We start from the raw sequence: 18821 nt of genomic DNA on the forward strand, positions 1-18821 counted from the left end.
AAATTCAAAGCCTACTCCTGAAGTTTTACCATTGTAATTTCCAGAGATGTCTTTTCTATCATAATTTTACATATACCATTGCCCACAAACCTTTGGATCATGATTGTGTAAGCTAGATGCTTAGGGCAGAAGAAATTAGCAACTAAATCTCAACAGTGACAACTTGTATAAGCAGCACAATACCTGGAATATTCTCATGAGAAGCATCTCAAGTAATACACTCCACTCTGCAACAATTGCCTAATTTTTCCACATGATCTTAAGACTTTTTGTCTTGATCCTGTTAAAAATGTCAACTAGTATAAACACTAAATCATACCCATTGTTTTTGAGTAAGTTCTCTGAAATTTAAAAGATCTAATTAATATTGCTACAGTATTTCTAAAAGCTTGGATTTTATGAGTAGATTCCAGGGCTATTTCAACACCAATAGAATCAAATATATTTGCATAAAATTGTCATTTAAAAATAATTCAGAAACTAAGCAGTGGGAGAGTACTACTAGAGGCATGGTATGATGTGGGGGTTGGTGGGGAACAGAGAAGAAACTGCAGAGAGCGAAGTATAACTAGCAATATACTTTTCATGTATATTTTTCATGTATACATGTATATTTCATGTATATTTTTCATGTATACATGTATATTTCATGTATATTTTTCATTTGAGAAAATGTGTGTCTAGTGAGATTAACTTGATTAGTTTCTTATACAATAGACTCATCACTGAGATTCTTAGCTCGGGTTTCAATCAATGACAAAATAGAAAATGTTAACGAGAGATTTGAGAAATAGATGGCGGGCTGTGAATTTTGCAGATATTATGTTTGCATTTCAAATTCCTCTTTCAGGCTTTTCAAGTAAGCGTGAACATTGCCAGGGCCAGGATATTTGGTGAAATACACCAGGATATCAGTTGCCCACAGTCTGTCTTGCTGCTGCCAGAAACTGCAGTTGCAGATTCCTCAACAAGGTGGGCAATGCCACTAGAGCATCCCTGACCTCTTCAACATAAGGGTTTGGAAGGCAGGAGCCGCAGAATTGGCCTTGAATGCCCTAGCAGTCTGGGTTTCTGCAGTTTGTTTTGGTAGCAATAGTTTTCTGACGGCATTGATAACAAGTAGAGCCCAGGTAATAAATATCTTCTTTGGAGAATTGCTGCAGGCCTCCAACTCTTCCTCTGTGATTTCTTCCACTGGGTGAATTCTATGCAGAAGGGTCATGGATGAACTGGAGCGATGAATTCTGGGCATGTCATCTTCGTTCATGCAGCCATCCACTGTCTTGCTTTTACCAGCATGTCCTTATCCTCTTCCTCCTCCTCCATGAGTAGAGTGCCAAGGGACCAAGGAACTTGGTGAGAAGAGGAGCTCTCTGTTCAGGGTTTCTCTTGGAAGCAACATCCGGGAATGTATGCCTTGGGGGTGTCCTTGATTGTGAGTTGGAGCCTGGGAGGGAACGTCTTCTAAGGAACAAGCTGACATGTGTTTTCCAGGCATTGCTTTGTTTTCCTTTATACTCATAGCCTTTTTCTCCAAAAAAATCATGCCTCCTTTATCTTCGGAATCGGAACTGGAATTGGTCACAGAATTCTCTGAGGGTTTGGGGAGGGGGCTCTGCTTTTTTGTTGGCTGCTTCCCTGGTGTTTCACGCAGGAAGCTTCATTGCCACTCTGAGAGGTTGAGTGTCTGCACTGGGTGCGAGTCCTACAGTTTTCCCAGACTGGGAAGCCTCATGTTTGCAAAATTATCCGCAGCAACGCCATCACAACTGTCATTAGTGCATGACTAGGTTTCCATGGAAATCAGTTTCACCTATCTGAATTTCTCTGAGTTCTTTAACCAGATCCTTTCGCAGCACGCAGCGAGCATCCATACTGGCGGCGGGCGCCCAGGCCTGCTTGGAGCAGGGAGCCATTTTCTCATGCTTGACGTTTATTTCTCCAGAATAACTGATGAACCCAGTATCTTCTCAGCATTGTGGGTTCACCTTTAACTCTTTATTCTATTTCAGCCCCAGACTTGCTCAGTTACTAAGCCCACACTCCTTTTTGGGTGCACCGGCTGGAATTCCTTACCACGTGGTCCTAGATTCAACCACCACCCTCTGCCCTCTGATTTATGCCAGACATCATCGAACTAATCTCTGTGAGCTGGATCCCTATACCCTTCATATCTGGTTTCATTAGACTGTTAATAAGTGCAAGTGTTGCTCCGAATACACCACAAATATTAATTTACTTCTCCAAATATTTAATAGCTTGGTGAGGTGAGAACTATTATTATTCCCATTTTGAAGGTGAGGACACAGTTAAGTGACTCCCTAGGGTCACAGACCGAGAAAATGGTGGAGCCAGGATTCAGAGACAGCCTGCTTGCCTCCAAAGCTCATGCCCTTAACCACCATGCTATGGCGGACCTCCTTTTCTGAAATACTGTTTTCATGATGTGTCTTTCCTGCTTCAAAACCTATAATGGCTTGTTTACTTTGGGAGGAATTGCAGGCTCTGTGGTCTGATGGAAAGCTGTCCATTAAGTGATCCCACCTACCCAGCTTTGCTTTTCATGCTCCTCACTGGGGCCTCTCTCCTAGCACCCAACTCGCCTCCTCCCGGAGATCTTCCTCAACAGGGAAGCTGTGCCTTCATCACCATTCCCAATTTCTCTTTGCCTCGCTCAGCCAGGGCCACCTTACAGTAATTTTTTCTTTCTCTGAATTCCTGTAAAATTTGAAGTCTGTGTTTGCTAATGTAATAATGGATTAAAATGTGCTTTGGGTTTAAAAAAAAAAATTTTTTTTTTAAAGCTGTTTGAAGGATTATGTCTTATATCATTGACTGGCTCTAAAAGTTCTTTAAGGCAAGAGCCAGATATTCTAAATAAATCTAAATTTTTCTTATCTCTAACATGACAAAGAATTCGTAAACTCTTGTCTAGTTCTGTAGTTTGGTCATGTTTCTGGCTGTGTTAGAACATGCAGCAAAGTTCTGGGAAGAAATAGATGCTTAATAAATATCAGTAGGTTTGACTCATCCTAAAATTCTGGTGAAATAAACCAAAGATGAGAATTTCTGCCATTTGATTAGGGATTTTGGAAGAGTAGAGTCATTTTAGGTTTTCAGCTCCTCTTTCCCATCATAGAGAAATGAAAGATGAAAATGACTGTGTTGAATGAACTTATCACTCACTCAGCATCGCTTTGTAGTTTCAACGGCTTTGTCAACAGCTCAGGGAGCAGTACTGGTTATTCTTTGAGCAGGGAAGTCCTTTATTACATCAGAAAGGTGCATCAGAGTTAAGGCAGCCCAATCTCAGGAGGTGAAGTGGAAAAATTGATAGGATTCAGTAGGTAGGCTGGCCATGAGGTGAGCCTATTTGATTGGCTGCCTCCAGAATTAGACTACAGGGTGAGTAGGAGAGTGGCCAATGGGAAACAAATAAGGAATGCAAGAGAGATGCCATTTTGAGGTAGACCCCCAGAGGTAGAGGTAGAGAGAGAGAGAAAGAAAGTTTGAGAACAGGGAGGATAGCCATGCTGAGAGCTACATTCACTGTAGCTTTTTATTCCAGTTCTGGTCCTTGTGTGTTCTTTGGATATACATTCTTCTTATCATTAAATTCTTGTAATTGGCCATATGATAGTTAGGTTACACAAATCTGCCAGCATAAATAACACTTTGCCTTAAAAATAAAATAAAATCATCTTTTCCTTAGAGATATCTGTTCAGCATCTTGTATCTTCAATTAATTGTAGTTCAAGAGAAAACATTTTATTAGTTGTTTTCTTTTTATTTTAAACTCAAGTATTTTAGAAGAAGACCTCAAAGAATCTAACAGGGGGGAACAATACCACAACTCATGCATTATAAAGAAACAAGGATTTTGTTTTTAAAACAATATCTTATGTAATTTGGAGCCAAGTGAACTTAATTACCATGTGAATAATTCAGAGAGGCAAATTAACTGCAATAAAAATAATTTCAGCCCATGGTGGGCCTTTATGTTCATGCAACTCAAATTAAATGTGACATGACCCTGAAACAGCGAACTTAAGGTTCTGAAATCTGGTGGTTGTATTCGGCAAATGTTTATTGACCACCTTCTGTGTGTCCCTACCCTAAAGTAACCTAAAGTATTTTGGAAATGTAGTGTTCTTATTGCCTTGCTTTTGTTCACCCATTTCCACTGGAGCAGGCCTACAAGCCTTCCTTTCAACATGTACTTTTCCTCCATCCCATTCGTCTTCCCTGCAACCCTTCTAGTCTCCACACCAGAGGACAGAAGAAAGAAGCATCAAGATGGCCAAAATGTGACTTGTCACTTTCAGGCAGAGTTGAAGCTGTATGGCAGCACTCCAATGAATTGAATTCAGTAGTATCTGTGGTGGGGGTGTCCTTGTAATAGGCCTCATGCCAGAGTCTTCAAGGAATTCAAAGAAACTAGAACACTACAGTGTTTTCAAATAATATCTTATCAAATGATTTTCCCTTCACTGGACAACAGGTCTGCTTACAAATCATTGGAATTCAAAACACAGGAATGTGCTTTAATAATGGCCCAAAGATCGGCAAGAGGACAGATGAGGAGCAGACATGGAAAAAGATCCCTGAAGGTAAAGAATTTCAGGTTCATCTCTGAATCAAAAGGATGGACTCTTCATAGTTCAGGGTGAAGTCAGGTAGGAGGATGTACACAAAGCAAAACAGGGGAAGTGTCTGGAGGTAGAGAAGTACAGGCACAAATAAGCAAGTGTGTGTTTTGTAAAATTTGAAGATCTTTGGATGAGCAGACACAGCCCACTGGCATATGATGAGAGGCAGGATTCTTTGTCACTTACAGCTCCAAATTAGAGGAGGCTGCTGCACAGGCCCATGCACAGGATTGTACTAGGGGACAGGCTTACAGCAAGCAGGAGCTACAAAAGGCATCTTATGTACAGCAAACAGAGTATAGTAGGTTATATATAACCAAACAGGGTATATAGGGGTAGTTAGGTTTTTGGGGCTTTCTAGGGATTGGCTAATTTGAATAATTAATTACACAGCTCTAGAGCATGGAGGCTGTTGTTTAGTATCTGGTACAGGAGTGTGAAAGCTCCCTAAATGGGGGCCTTTGTGAGATGATTCTTAACGGCCCCAGAGAGTAGGAACCTGATAAGAAAAGTGCTTGCTTTTTTTGCTGGGGGAGGGGGGAGACTTAGCAAATCGTCCTGAAAGAGGAATTGAGAGTTTCTAGCCATGACTTCAAAAGTGGGTCAAGACAGCCCTTGTGAAATATTACGTTTTGGAGAATCTAAGTGCACTGTACTTAGCTTGGGGGTGGATATGTGGGAAGCATGAGTTAGGGCATTACTTTATAAAATTAGATTGAGACCAGATCTTGGGGAGCCCTGGATCTCCTGTTAATAAATGCTGCACCCACAGTGGTAGAGAAATGCAATCTTTTGAGGAAATAAAGATATCATGGGAGAATATAAATAAGATATGCTATATTTACCAGTAATTTCTCATGACATTTACCTTAATAATGGGTATATCAGGGATACAAATATTACACGGAATTATCTAACCCCAGAGGATATTTGATAAATGAAGACAGAAAATGTTAAAGCAAAAGTGTAACAAATGGAAGATTTTATGACTGCTATATACTTGTGTTGAGGTACAGTTATAAGGAGAGAAATTCTCATCTGAGAGTCTCACAACTTATTTCTGAATGTGGAAATCATATATACCAAATGGAAAAACTGTTCACTTAATTTTGGTGGTCCTATTTGAAAATTAGCATATTAAAGTCCATTGAGCATCCACATTTCTAGATAAAGTTGTGAAATAATCTCATAAAGGCAAAAGAAAGTTCTGGTAAATCAGGAAGGTATTATTTATTCTAAGGAGATGAAATGCAAATTTTAGTGCAACTAAAGCATATGTTATAGGTATAATGATGCACCATCCAAATATCTCCATTCTGGACCAACATATGTTAATTCCCTCAACTGCTGCGGATGACTCATAAGTGAGTCTCTCTCAAGGACTTGTCCTTGGCCTAAGGGAGCTGCCTCAACCAATGTTAGATCCCTGTCCAGAGGCAATTCCCATCCAATGACTGGTTGAAGTAGGACTACAAAGGCCTGTCTCCTCTGCCTCATTTGGGGGAATAATGGCCAATATTATGGATCATGTTGATTGGGCTACAGGGTGATGAGATACTGGATTAAGCATTTTTTTTTCTGGGTTTGTCAGGGAGGGTGTTTCAGGATGCGATTAGCATTTAAATATGTGGACCCAGTAAAGTAGATTGTCCTTTCCAATACGTGTGGGCACTATCCAATCCATTGATGAACCTGAGCAGAGCAAAAAGGTGGAGGAAGGAAGAATTCTCTTTCTCTGTGCCCAACTGCTTTTAGCTGGGACACCAGTCTTCTCCTGCCCTCAGATGAGAACTTATACCAGTTCTCGTCTAGAACTCTCCAAGTTCTCAAGCCTTCAGACTAGGGCTATGAAACTGTCCTTGAAAAATTACAACAGTGAGAAAATAGCGAAAGAGATCTGATCTAACCAACCCCGATCTTGCTTTTTATCCCCAAACTGCCCATAAGCATTCTTGGGCTTAGGCCAAGCTAACTTTGGGTACATTTAGTTTAGTTTAAATGATAATAGCCCTTCCCTGAAACTAAATTGCCTTTGTAAAGCTAATGAAAGACCACCAAGTTAGGAGGATGTGAGGACCCTGAATTCTGCTAAGGTGTAGACATAAATAAATGATGATTACCTTTATTCTGGAAGTTGCATGATACACAACTTCCCCAAGTACTCCTGCAGGTAACATCACTATTGTAGAATCTAAAATTGGCCTTTTGAGATGTCTTTTCCGGTTTTTGCATTTTTGACGGTGATGACTCCACTCAGACCAGCCGACAAGTCTTGTGGCCCCATCCAGAAGAGGACCAATTTCCACTCCCTCATTCCCTTGCCTACCAAACTAACCTTGAAAAACCCTAGACTCTGAATTCTGGGGAAGATTGGTTTGAGTATTAACTCAGTGTCTACCAGGTCACATGGCTGGCCGCATGTAAATAAAACTCTTTATTGTAGTCCTATGATCTCAGTGAATTGGTTTCCTCTGTGCAGTGGGCAGGAAGAACCTATCAGCAGTTACAACTGGATATTATAGCATCTACTTTTTGAATTTTCAGCTTGCAGGTGGTAGATTGCAGGGCTTCTCAGCCTCCATAGTCACGTGAGACAATTCCTATAACAAAACACACACACACTCTCTCTCTCTCTCTCTCTCTCTCTCTCTCTCTATCTGTGTGAGTGTGTGTGTATTTTTTTCCTAGTTCTAGTGCTCCTGGTGAAATGGGCTAATGCCTCTGTTGATTTCATCCTACCCACTGCCTCTTTCTGCTTTTCTTCCTGTGCTTAATCCTGCCTCCTTCACTCCTGCCTCCTTCACTCCTCTACGGTCAAAAAGTCCCTAAAGCACTCTTCAGTAAACTTTGCACTCTAATCTCTATATTACAGTCTATTTCACAAGGAATTCAGCCTGTAACACTTGTGTATGAATAGAATGACGAAATAATTTCAGAAAGAATGAATGCCTTCCATAGGACTAAATCTCCTTTTATTCCAAATTGAAAGATGAGTTATGAAAAAAGAACATGTATAAGTTTTTCAAAATTTTATCTATCATTTAAAATAAAAAAGTTCCAATAGTATTTGAATTACTGCAGACCATAGAAAAGGAACAAAAGCTTCCTGATTCTATAATGTTAGCATAGATTTAATACAAAGAAAAGACAAAAATAGTTTTCTATGTAAATAGTTACAAAAATTCTGTATAGTATACAGCCACCAATTCCAGCTGCATAGTAAAAGAACACTGTAACATGACCTAGTAGAGTTTATTCTAAGACCATAAGGATGGTTCAATATTAGGAATCTATCAATGTAATATCTTACATCAACACATTAAATTTAAAAAGCTGATGATTATATCCATAGATGCCTAAAAGGTATCATAAAATTCAAAAGCTATTTCTAATAAAAATTCCAAGTAATTCAGAAAGAAACTATTTAGAAATGTTAGATTCTTTTTTTTTTTTTTTTTTTTGGCCAAAATTTGATAATAAATGTGATTTAAAAAAAAAAAAAAAACTATGAAATGCTGGAGCTATTTCTATTAAAATGAGAGCTGATTTCTCACTAAACGTAATGTGTAGTGAAGTTGATCACACCTTTCAACCCCCACTGGTCTAGGACATCCCCCGCAGTGTGGCAATTGCAAGAAAATATTTAAACATCATTGTCCCATTTGATTGTGACTTCCTAGAGGCAGGTATATGCCTTACAAATTTTTATATCCTTAGTTTCTGACACAATTTCTGGCACAAAATTTTCTTAAAGACATGAACAACTTAATATAGAGAGAGTACAAAAGAAAGTACAATAGAATTTTGTACTTTATAAGAGGCCATTTTTCCTTTCTCACAAGAGGATTGTCACTTTGATTTACATATGAGATGCTGAGCATAATTAGCAAAAGCTGTTTCCAAAAAGTTTAACAAAGAATTATATCTGAATTGAAGTTCAAAGACTGATGAGCCCAAATGTTTTCATTTTAAAATTATGTTGCATTTTCTTGAGATTTTAAAATCTGTTTCATCATGATCATTTTAAAACTTTTTATGATTTTTCTAGGTTTATCCATTATATTTAGATGTTGAGCTGTGAACTGCTTAGAAATAGAGTAGTGTAAGTTTATAAAGTAGTTTAAGATTATACACCTTAGAAACCACAAGATTAAAAACCAACAAACAGGCCAGGCATGGTGGCTCATGTCTGTAATCCCAGCAATTTGGGAGGCCGAGGTAGGCAGATCACATGAGACCAGACTGGCCAACATGGTGAAACCCCATCTATACTAAAAATACAAAAATTAGCTGTGTGTGGTGTCACGTACCTGTAATCCCAGCTACTCGAGAGGTTGAGGCAGGAGAATCACTTGAATTCAGGAGGCGGAGGTTGCAGTGAGCTGAGATCGTGCCACTGCACTCCAGCCTAGGTGACAGAGAGACTCTGTCCTAAAAAACAACAAAAACCAACAAACAAATGGCAACTCAAAAATGACTTGAGAAATACTTCTTCAAAAGAAATTTTAGTTCCATGTCCTTCCCACTTTCTAAAACTAAAATTTCTTCAAATACGTTTTTCTTTCAAAATTGCTGTTTGAATCTGAGGATATCCATACATTTAACTTCTCTGGAACCCTGAGGTATTTCACTTGGGACTCATAGACCTGGTTTCTCTGCCTGCACCTGGATGCTACATCATCAGAAGAATCGTCCTGCTGCTTTGCCTTTCTCTAAAGAGACAATAGATTTACTACCCTGAGATGGAACACAGAGGTTGGATATTCTGGATTCTACCCAGGAAGGGTTGCCCACCCCTGAGGAAACCCACTTACTTACATAACAAGTGCTTCTGAAGTTTGTAAGCTGGGGTGGGTACAGAGTGAAAGGGCATAGACCCCACATGGGAACGTAGAGTCTGGCACTGTTCTCCCTGTTCCGTCTCTCTATTCTTTTCCTGCTTATGCTGTGTGTTTCTCGAGGATGTCCTTTGCAGGCAACAAGGAAACAAAAAGCCATGTTCTTATATACAACCAATCTAATTAAGGGGTGACTTAAAGAAGTAAACATTTTCTTTCATTTCTCCATCTCCTATCTGCTTACCTACCTACCTACCTATGTATCACCTCTATTGTATGGCTGTATGTATGTATCTATCATTTACCTACATACCTACCTACTTACCTATCATATCTATTGCATCTGTCTGTCTATCTATCTATCTATCTATCTATCTATCTATCTATCTATCTATCAATCATCTACCTACCTACCTACTACCTATTATATCTATTGCCTATCTATCTATTTTTGATCTGGCTAGCCTTTAACCTCACCCTATTGCTTCTGAAAACAGCACCCTGTTTTTCCCTTGGGGAATCGCCCTGCTTCCCCTGCCAGTCCAAGTAGTTGAGTGAGGCTGAATGTCCACCTCAGCTTCAGGAGAGGGCATGGGATCTACATCTGATCAGTGAGAGGAATTCCTGGAATTTCGACTGGAGTGACCAGATAGAGGCATTCTCATCTAGGCTTGCTAAATTGGAAGAGTTTAATCTTGGAGCTGCTAGTGGCCATCTTGTCATCACAAATGGAGAAATTACGTGAATGTTGAACCTAAACATAGAGGAAAAGGAATTGAGTGATAAGAAGAGATTTTTGACGAGACCACCTGAGGACTTAAATTCAACCAGGCTCGAAACTAGGCCAATAGGCATGAACCAATAAATTCTTTTTAAACAAAAATCAGTTTGAGAGGGGGCTTCTTTCACCTGCAACTAACATCCATCTAACAGGGACACCTAATGCAGTCCAGCGGAGTGAGAGAAGGCTCCTGAGAAAGTAACATCTAAATTATCTCCCAAAGGAAGTAAGGTGGAGTTGGAGAGCACTTCCGGCGCAGCAAGTAGTGTGCTGGAAAACTGCAGGTTGAAAGAGAGCACAACTTGTTTGAAGAACTGAGAGCTGTTCTGTCTGGTTGGTACACAAAGTGCAAGAAGAAATGGAGGTAAAAGCATGCTAAGGGGACAGGAGAGAGATCTGTAGGAGTAGGAATCTGGAGGCTTTTGAAATTGAGTGGTGGAAAGGAAGGAGTCAAGGCAGACACTGAGATTTCTGGCTTGGGCACTTTTGGGCAAGGGCCAAAGGTGGTGCTGAGCAGAAATCACAACACGAGGAAATTTTCAAAAGAATATGAATTCAGCATTGGAGAATTTGTGTTTGAGACATTTGGCATATTTGAGGGAAAATATGGGATAGGCTGTGGATATTCTGGTCTTTATGTCAGGAAAATGAGAGTTGCGCTAGACATATACATTTGAAAGATGTGGTGTAAATAAAACTATAATTGTAGATAAGATATTCTGGAGTCAATGTGCTAGGTAAGAAAAAAAGGCTTGAGTATAACCCTGAGGAACACTGATAATTGAGAGATGGATTTTAAGGGAATGAGTAGAAGAGAAATCACCCTAAAAGGGCCCTAAAAAGAACCAGAAGGACAGAAGAGGCCAGGCATGGTGGCTTATGTCTGTAATCCCAGCACTTTGGAAGTGTGAGGTAGGAGGATTGGTTGAGGCCAGGAGTTTGAGGCTGCAGCAAGCCATGATCATGCCCATTGCACTCTAGCCTGGGGGATAGAGGGAGACCCTATCTCTAAAAAAAAAAAAAAAAAAAAAAAAAAAAAGGGCAGAAGAAAAATTGGGGGAGTATGACATCCCAGACACCAAAACTAAGTATATCAAGAAAAGGGTGTCGGAGAGTCCAAAATACTATTTAGGGTCAAAGAACTGTTGTCAATTACTGTTGCTGCTTGTCTTTAACAGGTAATACCAGCAAGTTGCACACTTATTATGAAAATATATGAGCTTATTGAAGAAAAAACTTGATAAACACTTGATGATAAAACTATCCACGTCAAGGTTTCAAAGGAAGAAAAAGTTGATCTTCAAGGCAGGAGAATTTGAGAGGCCTTGGGGGTAATTCTGGAAGGGAATGAAAACCAAGGAGATAGCAGAGAGCCCCAGATCTCCGGGATGTGTGCCACTTTTATGGAACCTCAGAAAGTAACTCTGGAAAACGTAATTAATGTGTGCTTGATTCAAGTGCTGGTTATTATTTTTTCATTATGAATGAGGGGCTGACTTACACTTTGGAGAAGGTGTGGTAAGGCCCAGAGAGCAGGTGAGAAAACAAAACTGGGGCTACAGAGGAGACCTAGAGACCAGGTTGGGCAGAGTCAGGCAGAAGTGGGGCTAGGCTGTCTAAGTTTAAGTCTAGATCCCCCACTCACTAGCCATGAAGCCACCTCAAGCCACAGTCACTTCATCGGCGAAAACAAAGACAGTATGGTTTCTACTTCATAGAACTGTTGTCTATACATTCCCAGCATGCAGTAGCTCTTAACAGATATTTCACTAACTTTTACAAAACCATTTGGAAGGGCTTTGGGCTTTTATAGGCCATTGAATTGGCTGCGGGGAGCGGGTGTGTGGATTGTGACAATTTTCCTTATGGCTTGAGGGCAGAGGAGGTGTTCCTAAATGATGCCTGCATTATAGAAAAGGATTGACGAAACAAGAGTCTGATGATTATCACTGGGCTTCCTATCTCAGACCATTTGGACTGCACAGAGCAGCTGCCATGAGCGTCTGGCCATATGGAGCTGCTTTCTGGGGAACAATAAGGTTCAGACCACTAGGGGACTGAGAAAGCACAGGCTTCATGAGTGTGATGAAATCTCACCAAAAGTATCAAGAAATTGGCTAAGATAGGGCTCAAAACAGAAGATTCCTCTCCCTTTACTGTGTCTTGTATTAAGTATGGCCTTTAATAATTTATTTCCTTTTTTGTAGAGGAAAATCTATAGATTATTTATAAGAGAAACATAATCGGGATTACAACTTTTAGGATTTATTTGGTTTTGCACATTAAGAGGCCTATAAGTTTACCAGCTATTTATAACCTTTATTTCATCACAATCTACGGCTTGCAAAACACACACACACACACACAAAGAAAAAACTTTTGTAATTGTGTGTGTTTATTCACCTCGCCTAATATCTCATAATGATTCCGTGGTAGGTCTTGTCACCTTGATGGTATGTAACAGAATGTGTTTGAACCTAGTAGGGGAGTAATCAGGCTTTCTTACTCTGGTTTAATTTGAAGTGTTTTAATTGTGAAGTCAAAAACTTGGATCAACTACAATGGAGAGCAAAAGAGAGAATGAAAATAACTGATTGTGGACCTCGCATCTTGCCATGGCTAAATCTTTACCCTCTAATGGCTGATGGGATAATGTTGGAAAGAAAGGTCCTGAATCCTATGGCCACAAGTTTGCCCTGCTTCTCTCAGGGTTGAGAGTTCTGGAAGAACATTAAGAATGAGATTGCAATTGAAAATAGTCATTTTGAATCCTATTGGTTATTTGAAAATTCAGGCTGATTTGTCTTTTATCAGAGGTAGGATTCTGTTTTATGGTATAAAATCTACTTTATCCTTCTTTTTAATAGTTCCTTTTGACCTGTGAAATTTCTTCACTACATTTAATAGTTGTCCTATTTCCCCCTCCCCCATATCAGTTTTCCTTTTGTCTCTGGGGCCGAGTAAATATGTTCTGTCACCAAAACCAAAAAAAAACAACAACAAAAAAACAAAAATGAAAAGGATTGAGAATTGTCTGTGAAATTTAGCCACAGGGATGGTGCTACTAATTCTGGAGAGAGCAGTCTAAGAAAGTGATATGGGCAGAGGAAAAAGGCAGTGTGTCCATTCAGAAGTGAATGGATGGGTTTAATGACAATGTTTAAGGAAGTTTGGCTGGGAAAGGCAGGAGAGATAGGAAAAGAGAGACAGAATAGCTGAGGTGGGGAGGCCAGAATGGGGAGGGGAGGGAGGATTGTTTTATGATGAGAGAAATTTGAACAAGTTTCAATATTGGTGAGATAGAGCCTTATCTCAGAGGCTGCCCATTCATCCAGGGTAGTGTAATTATTGTCTCTTCAAGTAAAGGCAATACCTTCTTATCACCAAATTTACCTTCCCAGTTCTTTACTCTATGTTCCTGTTGTCACTTAGATTTAAAGGATATAGTCAAGACATAAAAAGCATAGCCTGTTGAGAAGTTTAAATTTGAATCTGTGCTTTAAAGAGGTATATTAAATTGCTGTGTTTATGAACTGAAACCTAATCTGTGTTATATAGTCCCTCATATTTTCTTCTTGAAAGGAGAGAAGCATCTCAGTGGCATATCATCACTCTTCGATAGCTGGAGGTGTCATCAAAAATTGAGATAATTACCCTTAGCAGGAATAAATGAATTTTGAGTGCATAGGCTCCCACCCCTTAAGCAGAGCAAAAGAGGTTAACAAGGCAGGGTGACTCCTGGCTGGAGGAGTACACATAAGTCATTCTTAATTGGAAGTTTCACCTTTGTTCCCCTTAGTAGCTGCCAAATAACTTTCTACATGTGACTTGAGATAAATGAGCAAGTCAGGGAAATGTTTGCATCTCTAAGATGAACTGTTGGGCAATTTCTTTGAAATCCTAAAAGGGATGGTGGTGATTAAAGATACATTTTTTTACAACCTAGTGAAAAAGAGTTAAGACATCCTGCAGGAAGAGGCAAGACTCAAGGAAGCTGACACCTGTGGTTCTGGGAAGCTGTCTTTGCTTTGCTTTGCTTTGCTTATTAATGCTGGAGGGAGGCTGATTTGGAAGACACATCATAAGGAGAAGTGTGTAGAGTATGAATCAGAGCATCAATTCTGTTCTGGAAAGAACAAAGGGAAGTCTGGAAAGTCATGTGAATACACTCACTCTCTTCTGGAACAATCTCTTCCTCGAGGGAAGAGACTAAAGTCCATCCTTTTTTTGAGACTCTGATCTCAGTAGCTGTATGTTGAGCGTGATTGTATGACATCATAGAAACAGCTCTTGGCAAAGAGTCCGGGTCTTAAGTTACAGGTCTAGCCTATTCACATTTCTGTCACTCATTTGTTGACTCTGGCAAGCTTTGACTGCTCAGAACCTCTTTTTCCTCTGTCTGAAATGGTAAAAATCACATGATCACTGGGATTTTTATACATTCTAGGGTTATGAGTATCTAGAAAGAGGAACAAAGGAATGTATGTTTATACCTACAAAAGAAGACAGCTTCTTGTGTATTTCGTTTTGGGAATTATACGTGCCATTTGATTATATGGGAAAAGGAAGAATGGGTGTGAAACCCAGACATCATGGGTTGGCATATTTGGGTAATATTCTTATATAAAAATCTGGATAAACACTTATTATACACTTGTTTTCACCCCAAATATTTGGTTTTCAATTTCTTAATATTCTGGAATGCTGGAAATTACTTTTGGCATTTTCATCATTCCTGGGATACAACTTTATGCTATTTGAAACGAAAATGGTTTCAGCCTCAAAATAACACAGTTCCTGCTAATCAACTCAAAATCTTCCAAGTCATACAGACTATCAGAAGCCAGAATCCATTTTTCTGGACAGGGACTGTATTTGTTCAGTCCATGAGATTGAGATCAAACTTGGATATTACTATACAGGTCCCAGTCTTTGGAAAACACACAAAGAATGCCCTGATGGCATGAAATGTTTTCCGAATAGCAAACTCTATCAACATTTTCTTAGGAAGCACATTTTGTTCTGTGAATAAATTAGGTAGGTCATAGGTATATTTCCATAAACTTATTTTTGTCTTTGAATTCCTCATGCTTAGCATGGAGCATGGTACATATTTAGCATTTGAAAATGTTGAATATGTGAATGAATGCATACGTAGATGGCATTTAAAAAAGACTGAGATCTATCATTAGAAATTTTCCTAATTAAAATTTAATTATTGCTATCAATTTTGATCTATTATGTACATAAAAGGATTGACAGTTAATGAATTTCTGAGTAGATTCTTCTGAATTTTTCTTGAGTTACAGCCTTATTAACTTTGAAAGACTTTTAATGGCTCTGGCTTGCTTAAAAAAATCGAGAAGTAAGAGAACCAACCTGGCTGGTTATCCAGACATCTATGGTTCCCTCAGGGAATAGCTTCCCAATTGAGGCAGAATGTATCTCAGGGGCATCTCTCCATCAAAACCTTCTTGAGTCCATGATGATTCTGTTTGAATTGTGGGCACACTTAGATTTGAAGAGAGATCTGGAATAGAAAAGGGTTGATTAAAGAAAGGTATGATCACTGTTGACACTAAGATAGGACCCTCACTGAGTTGAGTAGGAATGTACTAAGTATTCATTTATTATTCTGGCCCAGGATTAAAACTGTGAGAGAAAACTTTCCTCTCTCTCTCCTGTGGGCTATCTAATTTTGATCAACTGTTTTCCTTTTTGGTTAAGATAATTTTTTCCTGGAGGTGTTGCCTATGGGAAACAAGATCCACCATTCAGGGCTAATGTCAAGGCTTCCTCTTATGTCTGCTCATGAATCTACTAATATGTACACTACAAAAGACCACCAAGCTGGACAAATGTCCAAAAGGGCTCTTTACATCTTTCCAGTTGACATTTGTAGGCTCAAATACCATTCCATGTCTGTTCGGTCCACATATTAGAGGAGCAAGGTGCTACTTTTTTTTTTTTTTCACGCAAATAATTGCAGAACACCAGGGCTGATCAACCAATCCAACATCTTTATTTTATGAAGAGAAACTGAGGCCTGGAGAGGTGAAGTTACTTGGTCAAGGACACTATGAAGTAGAACTAGAATTCAGGTCTCCTTGATGCTTTTGAAATTTATAAAAGCTTATCTTGCCTCATATTGGAAAATTCCATACAATTTTCTATACAAGTTGTATAGAAAAGTATGGAACTTGGAAAAGTTCTATACATTTATTGAGGCTTCTGTCAAGGTAGAAAATGGTATTTTGAAGAGCTCCCAATGTGTGACTATTCTTACTCTAAGATGTTTTTCCTAATCAGTCAAGCTCACAGAGCTCAGGACACCTTCTTAGAATCTGACCCTAGGTCTTAAATGCAACAACTAATCTGTATATCACTAAAAGGACAGAAGAGAATCTCCCCCTCCCTGCCAGATTCTGAAGCATATAGACTTACACATCTGCAAATAAACTTCAGAGCATCAAACTGGTTTGCATCATGTTTAATTCTCAACCACTGATCATCTTGGTGAGAGGTGACAAGCCTTGACTGCAGAGCAGGCCCTCACATGCTGGGTCTCAGACTCTAGGACTGCAGGACTATGGGCTATTAGCGTGAACACTGGTACTAGGACTGGACCACTGTGGGCTGTTAGCATGAACATCAGCACTAAGACTGGATGGCTGTGGCTATTATCATGATCACTGGTACTAGGACTGGACAACTGTGGGCTGTTAACATGATCACCTGCCGCTGGGCCTGGATGACTATGGGCTGTTAGTGTGAACACCCACACTAGGACTGGATGACTATGGGCTGTTAGTGTGAACACCCACACTAGGCCTGGACGACTGTGGGCTGTTAGTGTGAATACCCACACTAGGACTGGATGACTGGGCTGTTAGTGTGAACACCCACACTAGGACTGGATGACTGGGTTGTTAGTGTGAATACCCACACTAGGCCTGGAGGACTGTGGGCTGTTAGTGTGATCACCAACACTAGGCCTGGAGGACTGTGGGCTGTTAGTGTGATCACCAACACTAGGACTGGAAGATTGTGGGCTGTTAGCATGATCACCAGCACTAGCTATGCCCACTCTCAGAATTTCTTGCGGGGGCTGGCTTTTGCTTTCCAGCCATACTCTCCCAGCATGGTAGGGAAGCGCGTATTAAAGTGTTGAAGCTGCCCAGAGCCTTTGAAGCCATCGTGGGCCCCTTGCCAATTATTTCACCTTTTTATACTTCGGTTTCTTCATCTGTATATGGGGATAATATTTGTGTCTAAAGAGTAAGGATATGTGGAATGAGAAACAGGATTGTCAAAAATAGCCTTGAGTGATGATCTGAGATAGACTGGTGCAAGCTAGCTGAAACTGAGAACCATTGCCTTCATCCCAGCTGGGATAAGGTAGCATCTCCAGCCCCCAACTCTCATGAGATTGGTGACTTCTTCCTCCTAGCAGTTGGGGCTACAGCATCCTACAGGCTGCTGAAGTCTTTAGGTACTGAGTAGCTGCCTTTTCCAGCAGTTGATGTAAATGTTCAGCCTCACCAAGCAATGCTTCTGGTGTTTACTCAAACCCTTAGATTATTAGGTTGTTGTGAAGACTAAATGCATTGATACATAAAAACACCTAAGGATAGTGCTGGATGCTCTCAAATGGGCATAATCACCAGTTTAAAGGACTCTAATGAGACAACAGACATAAAAGCCCTATGTCAACATAAGAGCTATATATATATGCCAACTATAAAGCATGTATGTATATTAGCTATTAGAATTATTAGCTATATTTACCTTTTGTTCCATAACATCATTTTCATCCAATCTGAGGTATAAAAAGAAATAGGGGTTGTGGCGGTATTTATTGGAGAATGAAAAGAAATGAGGTGTATATAACAGTGACCAGTGAGGCAGGAAAACTTTCATTTTAACTGTTTTTTTTTCCCCCAACGCCTTTATTTTTGATAGGCTCTACAAGGATTAGAAGAAACTTGCATGAAAGACACTTGTCTTCTGTGTCTTAAGGATGGGGGGGACGCCTTTTTATTCCCATGCAGTAACTACCAAAAATCATATCTGTGCCTTTCCACAGAAAGTTGCTAAAACCCCAGTTCTTTTATCTTCACATTTTCAGATATATAAATACAACTTTATGTGCTCCAACACAATCATCTCAATATGATATGAGGAGGATAAATTTATGTTAAAAATGCCACCAGGTTCCTACTATCTAGCATAAGAAATGATATGTCAGTAAGCCCAGAACACTAATCTGATTAGCAACTTATGTGTACAGGAGGGCTTTACCATGAATGTGACAGCAAGGAAAACATTCAACTGGCTGTAATTATGCCATAAGTGACACTCCCAGAAACCTGAGAGGCAGCCTCCATTCCCAATCTCTCTCTCCCGCTCCACATCAAGGCTTTTCATTTCCACTTTTCCATATATCTTAAAGACATTCACTTCTATTACCTTCACTGCTGTCGTAGCCTAAGTGCCATCATCTCTCACATGAACTACTACAAGAGCCTTCTGTCGTCTTTCTACTTTTGCCCC

The 18821-nt window shown here is 39.8% G+C and overlaps 1 pseudogene; it reads right to left on the minus strand.

Annotated features, from left to right (window-relative positions):
- Positions 1-820: 820 nt before the first annotated feature.
- On the minus strand, positions 821-1874 carry LOC112607746 (annotated as a pseudogene).
- Positions 1875-18821: the final 16947 nt, after the last annotated feature.

The sequence above is a fragment of the Theropithecus gelada genome, chromosome 15 (genome assembly GCF_003255815.1).
Source record: "Theropithecus gelada isolate Dixy chromosome 15, Tgel_1.0, whole genome shotgun sequence".
Taxonomy (NCBI): domain Eukaryota; kingdom Metazoa; phylum Chordata; class Mammalia; order Primates; family Cercopithecidae; genus Theropithecus; species Theropithecus gelada.